The sequence below is a fragment of the Mustela nigripes genome, chromosome 6, assembly GCF_022355385.1.
Source record: "Mustela nigripes isolate SB6536 chromosome 6, MUSNIG.SB6536, whole genome shotgun sequence".
Taxonomy (NCBI): domain Eukaryota; kingdom Metazoa; phylum Chordata; class Mammalia; order Carnivora; family Mustelidae; genus Mustela; species Mustela nigripes.
The window spans coordinates 36,065,377-36,080,116 of record NC_081562.1 but is presented as its reverse complement, the minus strand read 5'-3'; the positions used below and the strand labels follow the sequence as shown (position 1 = coordinate 36,080,116).

Sequence of the window (14,740 nt, the reverse complement as noted above, 5' to 3'; positions counted from 1 at the left end):
TCATCCAATGATAATAATCTATTAAAACAAGTTGTCTAATCTTATGAGTTAACTTGAAAAAAGAAGTGGATGCAGGGTGATTTGCAAAATGTTTGCATGTGTAAGTTCAATTTATTTAATTTTAAATAATTAGGGCATGGCCATGATCAGTGCTAATTGGAACTATGTCGGGCTGAAAGAATTATCCAAATATGTTTTGAAGACTCATGAGAGATTTCTGCAGTAAATCGTATTTAACTGTAGGGTTTTTTTTTTTTTGTGTGTGTGTGTGTGTGTGGTAATGTTAAAAATCAAAGATACACATATTAATGAAAAAAATACCAGATTTTAACCCTGCCTGAAATGATTTGAAAACTAGGACTTTAATGATAGCTACAAAGGCTGGACAAACTTAAGAAGGAAAATTAATGGAGTTTTAATGGCCCTCAATATAGGTATTTAATAAATGCAGAAATCTTGTTTTTAACAATTTGAAGTGAGATCGAACTTTTGCATTGTACTGAAGATTTATTCATGTGGAAGACAAATGCTTTTATGGCTATATGGGTTTCACAGTTTTCACGTTCCATTCTGTTTCAGAATCTTCTTGTGCAAGGTTGCCTATGAACTACTGAGCACCTCCATTCCCATACGGATCTCTAAGAGTTACTAAATGATTAAAATTTAATTCCAAATCTAATAATAAAAGAACGAAAGAAAAAAAAATGAGGTGGGTTACAGTTACACAAAGATTTCATCTGTCTAGGTTGGTCGCCATCACCTTGAGGTTCCAAAAATTGCTTTTGCCAAGTTGCTTCTGGCAAGAAGCGACTCTTGGAGAGGCTATCAGAACAGTTCTGAACTTAAAAACTTCAGTATTTTTGTTTGTTCCCAAACATCTGGCTCTTGGCCATTTGGCAGCCATATCAATCATTTCTCTGTCTGCATAACATGAAACATGCAACTAGCTTATTATTATTCCTAAAGTAAGGTACAATTTGAGGGTCACTCTTTTGGTAATTAATTCCAGGTCATAAAGGTGTGCATTTTAAAAATGCTTATTTGGTGGTACAAATATTAATTGATGCTCATAGAAAAGTTATCCCATTTATAAGAAATATCGCCATCGGGGTTCACTCTTTTGTGTTTCAAAAAGGAATTCACTTCCGGAGTAGTAAGACATAGAGGTGTGGAAGATTTGAAATCCTCTTTTCATGAAACTAAAATAATGTCTTTCGGCTTTTCCCACATCACCCTTGCCTAGACTCCGTTTTTGTTTGTAAAGTATTTTCAGATAATTAGCTCTGGTTACTGCTGTAGCACTTGTTGGCTACTCCTTACATTTCTTCCTGCATTAAAGGGAATGAACCGAACAGCAACCAACGAAGACTGCTTTTTCTATAACAGATTCTAGTAACCGTAACCCCCTTTACTGCTCTAATGTGCTTGAAAATTTGGCATGGCTGTTCGTTTATTCTTTTTTCTTTTAGGAGAAGTAGGGAGAGAATAGGTAATGACTCCTTTGCCTGTTCAGTAAACTCAGAATGTTCTGCTCAACTGATTTTGTGAGGCTCCCACTTCTGTTTGATTCTGCTCTGAATGACTAATAATTATAATGCCTAAACAGGTGCCCCAGTGTTGTCTGAGAATTCCTGAATAGTTGTAATTACCTGATATTGAATTATGAAATTCAGTTACAGAGTCGCAGAATCGATGGCTGTTTTCTCAAGTGAAAATTCTCTTTCAAAACCCTCATGACGTCGCCTCAGTTTCCCAATCCAAAAAACAAGTGTTATTTTATAAATCAGTGTGGCATTTTGAGAATAAGGACAAAGCAACATGCAAAACATATAGATAAAGGGCCACATTTTTATCTGTGAGAAAAAGAAAAGAATCATCTGTCCGTTTGACATTGAATTTACCGTGTATTTAGTAGAAGACATGTGTCATTATAGGGGAAGCATATTCTCAGTGAAAAGCAGTAAGCATTGAAATTATGAGTATCAATGAACACCTACCTATGAGATATATATATTAAGTTGGATTTGTCTTGGTGAAGTCTTCTTCTTCTTACTGGTGTCTATTATATGTTCATAGGGAGGTCCTACACTCATTAAATAGCTGCCTATTATGATATCATTGAGAGAAGAGAGCTATATCTTGGCCTCCCCACTGAGTGAAGTCTCATTATAATTTGTCTCTTTAGGTTTCCAAAATGCTGGGCTCACATGCTTACCTCATTAATGAGACTGGAACACATCTCATAATGGCTGGTTTGTTGCGCTAAAGCCACACAGAGTTAAAAGAATGTTGCAGTTTAATCCATTGGCGCAGGAAATGCATTTGCAATGCAGTTGCCCACTTGAGGAGAGATGGATAGAAAGGAGTTCCTTGTCCAAATTCAATTAATTTTGAGCTGTTTTATTTTGATTCTCCCCTATTAGGTGTATTCTTAAAGTGCAGGGAAAAGAATCCAATAAAAACCTAAAGTGGTTTGATAGTCAGAAAGAGGTGTCTTCTTTTGTGCAAAGTATTTTTTGTGTCTCAGGTCACAAAAGGATATTTTCTTCACATATTTTCCTCATAAAGGCTGGATTGTTTTGTGGCTAACCCGATTTGACCATAGTGCACTGCCTGGTGGGAAGTGTTAAACCTCTTATTTTAAGCTAAACAAGATTACTCTGAAGACTGGCATTCAGGGGCTTGCTTTTAGTGTAATGGGTTAGGGGCTGTGGCACACCCCTTACAGTTCCAGTAATTGAACTCTTTGGGTACTTCAGTCCCTAATAGTTAGCTCTAGAAGGAGCCTGCCATGGGTGCGCAAGAAATTGCTAACTGCTTGATTTCCCCATGTTAGCTTAATGAGGAAGAATGGGTCACCATGCCAACAAAAACACCATAGCAATGGGTTTAGAAACATCCTTCCCTTGATGTTTGTTTCTCATTGGAGGTTTCTAGTATACTACCGTTGCTGTAGAGTGTCAGACAAAACCCAAACGGGATTTGAAATCAATGTTATCTCTCATATAATATGAGTAAGTTACTGAATTCTGGTTCACTCTTTTGTTCATCTTCTTAGATTCAGTCTGAAGGCAGTGAAAATGTTAATATGCACTTAATGCTGATGTTAATTTTCACTTGATATTTCTTGGCCCACAGCTTTTAGATATTGATCTATCAAAGCCCATCTAATTTCATTTGGTTTCTAAAAGCTTTTATTCTGGTTACAGCCATTCTTTGAATAGCCTTTGTTTTTTAGAATGGTTTCAGGATTACAGAAAATTTGCGTAGAACCAAAGTTCCCATGTATGTCACACTCTGTTCCATCTGTTTACTGACCTCACACATGAGTATAGTCATATGTTATAATCAATTAACCGATGCCGATATGTTACTATTAACTAATGTTCATACTTTACTCAGATTCCCTTCATTTTTACCTAATGTTTTTTTCCTGTTCTAGGATAACATCTAGGATGGCACATGACATTGATTTGTCATGTCTCCTTCGCTCCTCTTGGCTGTGACAGTTTCTCAGACTTTGTTTTTGATAACCTTGACAGTTTTGAGGATTCCTAGTCAGATATTGTATAAACATTCTCCGCTGGAATTTGCCTGATGTTTTTCTCATGATTAAACTGGGTTTATGGATTTTGAGAGGAAGAACACAGGTCAAGTGACATTTTTATCACATATTATCAAGGGATTAAGGGTGCATGCTGACAACATGACTTACCACCGTTAAGGTTGACCCTAACCACCTGGTGGAGATAGTGTTTTTCCGGTTTTATGTATTGTAAAGTTCCTCCGTCCCTTGTCCCTCCTTTCTGGAAGAAGGCACTATGCCCAGCCTGTATTTATGGAGTGAGGAGTTGTGCTCCCTCTCCTTGAAGGTGGAGTATATATCTAAATTATTTGACATTGTTTGGCAAGGGAGATTTGTGTCTTCTCCCTTATCTGTCTATGTATCTATCTATCCACCATATCATTTATTTATCAGTATGGATTCATGGATATTTTTATTTTTTATGCTTTAGTTTATAATTCAGTACTATTTATTTTGTTGCCCAAATTGTTCCAGCTTTGGCCATTGGGAGCTCTTGAAGGGGGCTCCCATGTGCTGTAGATCCTTTGACATATCCTTGTCTGTGTGTGTGTGTGTGTGTGTGTGTGTGTGCAAGTGTGTGTGTGTCCGTCTGGACCTCACTTTCTGGCACCATAAGATGTACTAGGTTCATCTTGTATATTTCCTGCCTCAGTCTTAAAATCAGTCCCATTTCTCCAAGGAACCTTAGTTCCTTTTATTGGAAAATGATACTAGAAATCAAGGCAATACCACTTAAGGAATGAATTTCTAAATGAAATTAAGAAGAATCTCTTTAAGTATGATTAAATGAAAGAATAAATGGTCATCTTAAGTTTCTTCACTTTGTTACATTTAAAAAATATTCTAAAAAGATGTCCATTTTTTACCAGTGTTAGCTAGTATCATATGTATGAAAAAAGATTATGAGGAATTTCAGGCTAATAGTTTTGATTGTAACTGAAATAAGGAAAACTGTTGTCTCTGGTGACCTTTTCCTACCACATCAAACCGATTATGTTTGGTTTTAAATTTTGGATAAATACCATGTCATTCATTATATCAGATTACATGAGATATGCTTTGACACTTTTGGATTTTTTATAATCATACTCTCCCTAATGCCAACCTTGTTTGGTAAATTGTAATCTGGCCTAAAACAGTGTGATTCTTCATCAGTGGATTTCAATCTATAACTGATTTATTGAGCTTTTATATATTTATCGGGATATATACAGATACTTTCTGATGTTTGAAATCAATGGACAATATTATGCTGTGGTATAGAGTTAGCTTGAACAAGTGAAAGAATTCCTTATAATCTTAAGTGCTGAAGAGATCACTAACATTTAAAAAAAATTTTTTTAAAGATTTTATTTATTTATTTGACAGAGAGAACCTCTTTATATCTTTTGAAATACTAAACATTAAAATTCTTTTGTTTATTTTGTTAGTATAGGAAAAAAAAGGTTTCTCATCTTGAATAAAGGATAATTATTAATAAGGAAACCCATTTTTGTTCTTTGAAGGGAAACAAATACTCTGACAACTTGATGTTGGCAAGACTTTGATAAATCATATGAATATGTTCTAGAAACAATTTCTAATTATACTTTAAACCCTGAATGCCTTCCTGTCACATTCAGAAATGTCAGAAATACATGCTTTTATATTTACTTTTTGGGGTAGTCTTCAATGAGAACTATTTTAGGAAGGAGGGCAACTAGGAGAAATCTTATATTATTGATATAAGGAAAGCTTATGACTTCATTGATGAATAGTGGATACAAAATAAAGGATGCTAGATTTTTGTTATGTCTGCATAGCCTTTTCTCTCAATTATTCTTAAAACTTTCAGATACTGATTTTTATCTGCTTTATTATTACGACTCTACTATCATTGCCAAGGGCTTAATTTGGAATTAAATGAGCCTTATGCTTAAGTAATTTATTTTCATTAGTTTGCCAAAAAGTGAGTCTCATGATGATTTTAATACTCTAAGGCAGAATGTTTACATTTTTCTTTCATTGAGTCTAAAATATTCCTTTTCAGTTTCCTCTATGTCCTACAGAATCTTGAGATCAGAAGGCAGTATTGAAGCTGCCACCACGAACGGCAGTTTTCCTTGAATAGTAGAGAGGGGAGCTGTTATAGTTGATTTTTGCTCTTTACTTGTGCTATTTCTTTAGGCAAAGACTCTCATAGAAGAGAATAATGCACTGCAAGGCTTCTATAAAGTCATCACTGCTAGTTAATATGACAGTTCTTCTCATCAGATTTGCCTTCATATTTCAGGTGATGTGTGGAAAAGATTTTGATGTTTTATGGTAAATTTCATTTACCATTTTCATATGGTAAATTTGCTCATTATAGCTATGTTCTTTTATTTTGTTCGTGGGTCCAAAGACTCGAGATGAAATTGCCAATCATGAACTTGATATTTCTAGTTGATTTTTATTCTATGATTTCTGTATCTGACAGTTCCAGAAAAATCCCTCTAAAATTTTGTAGTTAGGAATATGTGTATATATGTATATTCAGTGACATGGAAAGCTAGTTTCCCTTTTAATGTTAAAGAAGAACTTTTTAAAAATATAAAGAGCACATTTGAACTTTTAGAAAATTAGACTTTCATAAAGCTGATTTATATGATTTTACAGTGATTTAAAACATAAAGGAACCCTTTCTATTTAGTAATTGACATGAAATGTACCGGATAAGAATTCTTAGAGATGCAGTCATTTCCCCATTTTTAATTCTACTTTTGGAATGAAGTTGTAGTCAGGAATATGTTCCTCCAGACCATGTTACTGCCCTCATGTGTACTTTTCATGGAGAGGTATGGAGTTAGGCAGAAAATGTTGTTACATAAAGGTGATAAGGCCAAGTTTCTGTATATGATGACAGTCAAGCTGGCCTTGGTGTTGTGCAGTATTACTTCATTTGATCCTTTGTGTGGAGGATTGGGAGTAAGGATTTACCATAATAGGATTTAAAAATGTGTGGGGGGCACCTGGGTGTCTCAGTCTGTTAAGTGCCCAACTCTTGATTTCAGCTTAGGTCATGATCTCGGGGTCCTGAGATTGAGCTCCTGCCTTGGGCTCCCTGCTCAGCAGGGAATCCGCTGGAAATTCTTTCTCCCCACCCTCACCCTACCCTTTGCCCCCCTCCTGTTCATGCATGTGTATTCCCACTCTCTCAAACAAATCTCTCAAATAAATCTTAAAAAAAATGGGCAAGATAATGATAGGTTAAAAAAAATTGACTTTTGGTTTGAGGGTCAGAATTTAAGAATCATTTTCTTTTTTTTTTTTTTTTTAAGATTTTATTTATCTGTCAGAGAGAGAGAGGGAGGGAGAGCGAGCACAGGCAGACAGAATGGCAGGCAGAGGCAGAGGAAGAAGCAAGCTCCCTGCTGAGCAAGGAGCCCAATGTGGGACTCGATCCCAGGACGCTGGGATCATGACCAGAGCTGAGGGCAGCCGCTTAACCAACTGAGCCACCCAGGCATCCCTTAAGAATCATTTTCAAATGCCTAGGAATGTTAGGCTTTGTAGTAATCTCTGAGAATTCAAAGATGTGCCATTTGTTATATCCTAGTTTTAAAAGAGCATTTTGGGGTAATATTATCACAATTTTGTATCCCAACTGGGGTGCATTGTGTTTTTATCTAGTTTTCTTGTGTATTTAAGAGATCTTCTAGCAAAATTAAGGCAAGGATTATAAAATAATTTTAAATAGATTGAGTTGGGACATGGAAAATTATTTTTTAATATTGAAAAAACTTAAGTATAAAATAATAGCTACAATGAATACTAAATATGGAAAAGTATATAAACTAATGGATGCTTATGTGTCTATAACCAGAATTGGATTTGTTACCATTATTTGTATATATATTTGTTGCAAAATAATTATTTCCACCTGAGAAATGTAAGTTTAGACAGAAAAGATTGTCAAGACATTTTTGGTTTTTTTGGATACATATTTTGGGACTGTGAATAAATGGCAACCACTCATAAATATGAAGCCATCTTTATCTCTTCATCTCAATCTTTATCTCTTTCCTCATCATCTTTATCTCTTTATCTCTATCCATCCAGCTCCCTTCTATGCCCTGCTCTAGCAATTTCACATCATCTGATATTTGGTGTAATTGTTTCTAGACTTGGGGTGGGGTAGGAGGGAACAATTTTACAAACATATGTATATAGTTATAAAAAATATATGGAATTTTTTTCCTGAATGGAGTGTATGATTTTATAATATGCATATTTTGCAACCTGGGTTTTTATGTGTCATGTTACTGTCTAATGATTTGATTCATTTGCATTAATTTCTATATAGTATTTTTCATGTTAGTATATATGTATGCCTACATATGTAAATATATGTAGCTCTCCATATACTACATATGTAGTTTATATTGGTGGGTCATTCTTGTTACTTGCCTTATAGATTCAGAACATACAGGTATGCCATGATTTATTTTCCTATTGCTTTAGTGAAATTTTTAATGATGTATTTTTTTTCTTATAAACAATGCTACATTAAAAATCATATTTAGATCTAAGAGGTTTTGTCAGAGTCACTAATTCCAGATAACCAAATAATAGATGAAACAAATTATTAATTTTCCTAAGTACTTCCAAATTTCTCACCAAACTGTTTAATTTATATTTTCTTAGTACATGATAGTTCTTGTTACAACACAATTTTAGTGACTTTTATAGCCAATTCTTTTTCCCCCTAGTTTTCTTTTTTTTTCACTTAGATTCATTTGAACTCTGTTCTTTTTCATTTTTATTAACAAATGAATTATAATTGTTTATTATTGTCTTTTCTCTGAATTTCCGATCTATATTTTTAAATCTTTTCTGTTAGATTATTTGTCTTCTGTGATTCACGTTTAAGAGACTGTTGTTTTTTTTCCCCCCCTTGGAAAAAATCCTTTGTTTTCTGTATATTGCAACAAGACTTGAATATTTCGACTCTGAATTATACTTATTACAGAGATCTCAATTCCTTTGTAGCCTGACCTCATGACACTCATTTATTATCCTAAGAAGTCAATTTGTCCCTGAGCCTCAGAGAAAGCATTATTTATGTTTCATTATGATTTATTCATTTAGAATGAGGAAAATATGCCTTAAAACTTTGTGAAATGAAAGCCAGAGTCCCAGAGTATTTTCAGTGTCACTGTTAAGAATTAGTCTTGTACAAATATGGGATAATTTCAGCTTTGGCTGCATTAGAATCTCCTATGGAGCTATTAGTCAGACCAGGGCATTGGTATTTTTAGAAGCTCACAATTCATATTGTTGGTCCTTGAGGTTTGAAAGCTATCTTTTAAGGCACTATGATTTTTTGCCTCCCAAAGTGTTTTTCAAGACAGACTAGAACATGCAAACTCCACAAGCAGGGTCTGTCGTCTCTCTGCTTACATGTATACATCCGGTGACTAGTAGGAGAGTGCCTGCTGCATCCAGCTGTCTTAATGATATGCTCAATGGATTCATTATGTTTTCTCTATTAAATTGCAGTCATTTTCTAATGCTACCCATCAGAGTTTATCCTTCCATCAGGTTAAGCTTCCCAGACATTAGACTTCTCATTTTCTATGTGTGGATTTTTACCAGTTTTAACCTTCAAGTCTAGTGGTAATTCTTCAGAACTCTCATGCCTCATCTCAACAAATACCTGTGCTGAATCAATTTGAAACACTAAGCCAAGAACAGCAACAACAACAAAACGCTGAGGCAAATTATGTAACTTGACTCCTAGCTATTAACTCAGTAAAAATTTGTTCATCTCATTTAATCCACGAGTCAAAGCATACTATTTAAAAAAAAAATTTTTTTTAATATTTCATTTATTTATTTGAGAGTGAGAGAGAGATTGAGAGAGTGAGTGGGAGGAGGGGCAGAAGGAGAAGCAACCCCCACCCCTGCTGAGCAGGGAACCTGGTAAGGGACTGGATCCCAGGACCTTGGGATCATGACCTGAGCTGAAGGCAGACATTTAATGGACAGAGCCACCCAGGAACCCCTAGGGACTATGATTAATAAAAAAGCCTTTCCATGCTTTCTTTCCTTTCACCTTATTTTTAAGGCTGTTACCACAGAAAAAATGCATGAGGTTAGAAGAGAGTTTTGGTTTTATCAGAATCCCACTTTATAGGTGACCATTTTTAACAAAATTCTATGAGAAGGCATTAAAGAGATTGAAAGTTGTGATTTCAAAGAAATCGTAAAATACATAAAAAGTGGTAGCCAATCAGGAGGGCTTAGAAGCTCTTCCACTTTAAACATTTTAGCATCAATTTTCTTTTACCTGTTCATTCAATTTTCCTTTAACGGTGTCATTTATTTAGCCTGTATAGACCTTCCCGTTAAGTTAGAATGAGCATCTCAGTTCAGAACCTCAGTGTCTCTTGATCTTAGTTGTTCTACCAGTTGTTTAAATGGGAGCTGTATGTGGAAATATTTTAAAATATAAAATGTTTGTAAATTAATGTCAGCATTTGATTATTCTTTTTCATTTTTATTATTTGCTCAGCCTTTAGACGACTTTTATTTTATCACTGAATAGTTTTCATTAATCTTTATTTTGTAGTTTACTAAATTTAAATATTCAGTATACTCCAGGATATTTAAATATTCTTGGAGTATGATAAAAATGAAAATCATTCTGATCACATCTTCACTCTTAATGCTTCATTTTGATAATTTATTAAAATTTAATACATTGCTAAAGATGCCTTTATTAAAAATTAATAAGGTAGTTTTGCCTTACGATATTTCTATTTTAAGAATAAAGTTTAAGTTTAAGAATAAAGTAGAGTTATGGGGCACCTGGGTGGCTCAGTGGGTTAGGCCTCTGCCTTTGGCTCAGGTCATGATCTCAGGGTTCTGGGATCGAGTCCCACATTGGGCTCTCTGCTCGGCAGGGAGCCTGCTTCCTCCTCTCTCTCTCTGCCTGCCTCTCTGTCTACTTGTGATCTCTGTCAAATAAATAAATAAAATCTTTAAAAAAATTATAAAAAAAAAAAGAATAAAGTAGAGTTATACAATGATGAAGGCTAACTTCTTCCAAAATTTCATGACTAGCAAAGAGTACTGATTATAATTCCTGTCCCCATGTGGTTCTCTTACTCCTTTGCTTTTTCTTCTTGACTGATGAGAGTTTTCTGTACTGCCTGTCCCTTCTCTCTCCTCACTGGCACCGGAAGACATGGGAATAGAATGGTCTCAGGTATACTTTGTATACTTAGTTACACTTAGTGGCAAAGTGGACTTTTGGTACATATCTTAACGTTGAGCTGTTTTTTCAAGATCAGTCTTTGTCATCCATTTCATTTATCTTTGCCAAATGACATGTTTCTCTCTAATGTAATCAAAGCATACTCAGTTATGTGATTGGTCCGTCCAGTTATTACAACTCCTAATGTGCAGTTTTGTGTTTTGTTTTTTTTTTCTTAAAATCAATAAATTTTAGGATTTTTAATGGGTAAAATTTCAGAAGAGCAAAAGAATGGCATGCAAAACGTATTTTTAGATAATATGGGTTCTGAACCATTTTATTCTTCCAGAGAAGACCTGAAAGTGAGAAATTAGTGATGACTGAACATATTACTCCCCTCCCACTAAAAATCCCATGCAGCATTATGTGAAATACTTTGAGTAAAAGCCAGCCACAGATGTTTTAAAACACTCAGACAGTTAATTCTGTGAATTTAGCATTACTGTGATCTGATATTAACAATCCTACCACTTAAAATTGTCATAATCTCCATCTGTTTGCTGTTTCTCAATTTACTTATTTTGAATTTTAAATTCCTAACCTCCTCTTTTTTGCTTCATTTCTTTTATATCCAGACGTATCCCATCTTTAAATACTTAAAATATTTTTCAAAATAATTTTGAAATTTAAGACATATCACATATATTTGAATATAATGAATATAAAAGACATATCACACATATTGCACATGTGTGTGCACACGCACACACACACACACACACCCCTTATGAATTAGAATCTTCTCTATAGAAGTGGTAACTTCCAAGGTCTTAAAGTAAGATCCCATTAATGATTTTGAAAATTGGGAATGATGTGATTTGTGTTTAAAAGGGCTGGGTCACCAGTTAGGAGGAGACTATTGTGATATTCCAAGTGTGGGTATTTTGGATTCAAGTGGTGACAGAAGAGATGGCGAGAAATGGACAAATTTGGCTTATATTTTGAAGAGGAAGTGAGAAGAGTTTCTAATAGATAAAATGGGGAGGGAGGGAGGAGGGCTGGGAAGAAGAAACTGGTTACATAGTTTTACCATCTTTGGTGGTGTGATGACTAAAGGAGGAAGTGTTTAGTGTTGGGGGTATGAAATCAAGCTTTGTGTTGGGCATTTTGAATTTGAGATACCTAAGCAAATATGTCCAATAGGCAATTGAATAAATGGCTGTGGAGATAAAGGAAGGTTAAGGTGGAATCATTAGCATATATTAATATTTTTTAAAATCACAGACCTTGCTAAGATCATTAGATTAACAGTAGAGATGGAGTAGATGGTCCTTGGCCAGTTCTATGGCTTCCATCAATGAAAGGTGCGGGGAATGGGGAGTCAGAGAGCATCCAGTGGCAATTATATACAATACATAGAGACTATTTTCATAGAAATTGTACATGCTCGAGATAATATTGCTCTTTGGACTTTTTAAAATGGAGAACTAATTGACATTTAGCCTTTATTAGTTTCAGATGCAACATGATGATTTGGTGTATGTAGATATGTGAGATGATCATCATAGTAAGTGTAGTTGACATCCATGAACACACAAATAAATTTTCTTTTTTCTTGTGATAACAACTTTTAAGATATAATCTCTTAGCAACTTTCAAATATGTAATAGAGTATTGTTAACTACAGTCGGTATGATGTATATGACATTCACAGAACTTATAACTAGAAGTTTGTACCTTGTGGGAGGCCACGGTAAGGCTTGAGACGAGGACCAAACCAGGCCCTGACTTGTGCCTCCTTTAAAGTCCAAATAACCTAACAAAAGATTTAGAATGGGAAAAGTTGAGTAGCACTGAGAAAGGGTCTGTGCTGTATGTTGTGTGCTTGCCTACGTGACTTCCCACATACTTGCTAAACAAATAAGAACAATTGGGTTGGGGTCATAAGTTCGTGGCTGGTCCTTGCTGCTCTAGTACAGCCCATGAATTACTTTCAGGTTTGCTGCATCAATACAGAACAATTGTACTGGGATCAGCCATTGGCGTCATGAGGTCTGCTTATAGTCAATGGTGAAATTTATTATGGGCACTCGTGGTTGTTTAACTAGACACAGGTGTATTGCTTCTCCTATGGTAATATCACTATATATATGGCCTTAATGCTTTGAATAAACTTAGCACTGTTGGACATCCTCCTCAGTGCTCCTCCTCCTCTCTCTGCTTCTCGAGTTCTTTTCTTCATCCTCTTACCTTCACATTCCTGGTCAATTTGTTGCGCCGGCCGTGACAGTACCTTGAAGATCTTCACTTCTTCACCTATTTTGACAACTCTCCCATCCCTGTCTCTGGCAACCACCCATCTGTTTTCTTTATTTAGGAGTTCAGGGTTTATGTTTTTTAAGATCCCACCTACAAGTGAGATCATACAGTGTTTGTCTTTCTTCAGTTGGCTTATTTCACTTAATGTCATGTCCTCAAGGTTCATCCACATTGTTGTAAATGGCAAGATTTCTTTCTTTTTTTGGTGTAGACAAATAACATTCTATCAAAAATGTAAAATGTATAGCATATATTCTTTACCCTTCATCCATTGTGGACTCCTAGGTTGTCACTATGTCTTTGCTATTATAAATAAGAAATGCTGCAATAAATGTAGGGGTACAGGTATTTTTTTGAGATAGTGACTTTGTTTATTTTCAGATAAATACCAGAAGTGGAATTGCTGGATCATAGGGTCGTTCTATTTTTGAGGCAACTCCACACTGTTTTCCATAGTAGCTGTACCAATTTACCTTCCCACCAACAGTGCACGAGGTTTCCCTTTTCTCCACATCCCTGCCAGCACTTGTTATTTCTTATCTTTTTTGATTCTAGGTATACTAATAAGTGTGAGCGGATACCTCAGTGTGGTTTGGGTTTGCCTTTCCCTGATGATCAGTGATGTTAAGCACCTTTTCATGTACCTGTTTTTATGTCTTCCCTGGAAAAATGGCTCTTCAGATTCTATGTCCACTTTGTAATCAAATTATTATTTTTTTATTTTGAGTTGTATGAGTTTTTTAAAATTGTATTTTGGGTATTAATCCCTTATCAAACATTTAATTTGCAAATCTCGTTCAGCAGATTGCCTTTTCATTGTGTTGATAATTTCCTTTGCTGTATGGAACTTTTTTATTAGTTTGATAAGAGTTCCATTTATGTATTTGTGCTTTTGTTGCAGTCGTGTTTTTTTTTTTTTTTTTTTAAACTAAGTGATTGGTATATCGTTGAGGTTCCAAGCACCACTTTGAGTGTTACTAATGTATAATTCTATACAATGTCAATATGTACAGTCAGAGATCACATTACCAAGGAAGCATTAAAGTTAGGATATAGAATCCATCTCTCCCCCTTCCACTTGCCTCTTCAGGACTTAGATTGTTTGAGGTCACTCAGGTTGAAAGAGTTTGCCAGAAAATTCTCATTAACAGGAATGCCCTTTTGGCCTTCCTCTCATAATTTTTTGTCTCTCTCTTAAAATAAGTAAGCACATTATCAAAGTCATTTTATTTTTAAAAAGTCATCATCAGCGTGGAAAATTTGGGATTCACGAGGAGTGTTATTAAATGTTCGATGTCACTGATGTCACTGACAGCATGGGGTAGCAGATGAAAGCCTGGTTGATAAATTCTGCAAGAGTATTTGAGACAATGAAATGTGGACTGGCGTAGACATAGCTAAATGCTGTTACTTTGAGCCAAGCAGAATCCTGTCATACTCCATATTTTGGGGCATGCCTGATTTTGTTTTCCCTAGAATCTAAACCATGACGTGAAAGAAGATAGTTATTTGATGTCTTTTCTATCTTGTACAGAGTGCTAAGTACTTTTATACTGTGGTCTCAGTTTAACTTGACATCAGTTCTGAGGGGGAAATACATTCAGCCCATTTTACAG

At 35.1% G+C, this 14,740-nt stretch overlaps 1 protein-coding gene across 2 annotated transcripts in view; it reads left to right on the top strand.

Moving 5' to 3' along the window:
* Window positions 1-14,740, top strand: part of TMTC2 (transmembrane O-mannosyltransferase targeting cadherins 2) — a 435,623-nt gene that overhangs the window by 188,093 nt on the left and 232,790 nt on the right. The window lies entirely within an intron of this gene.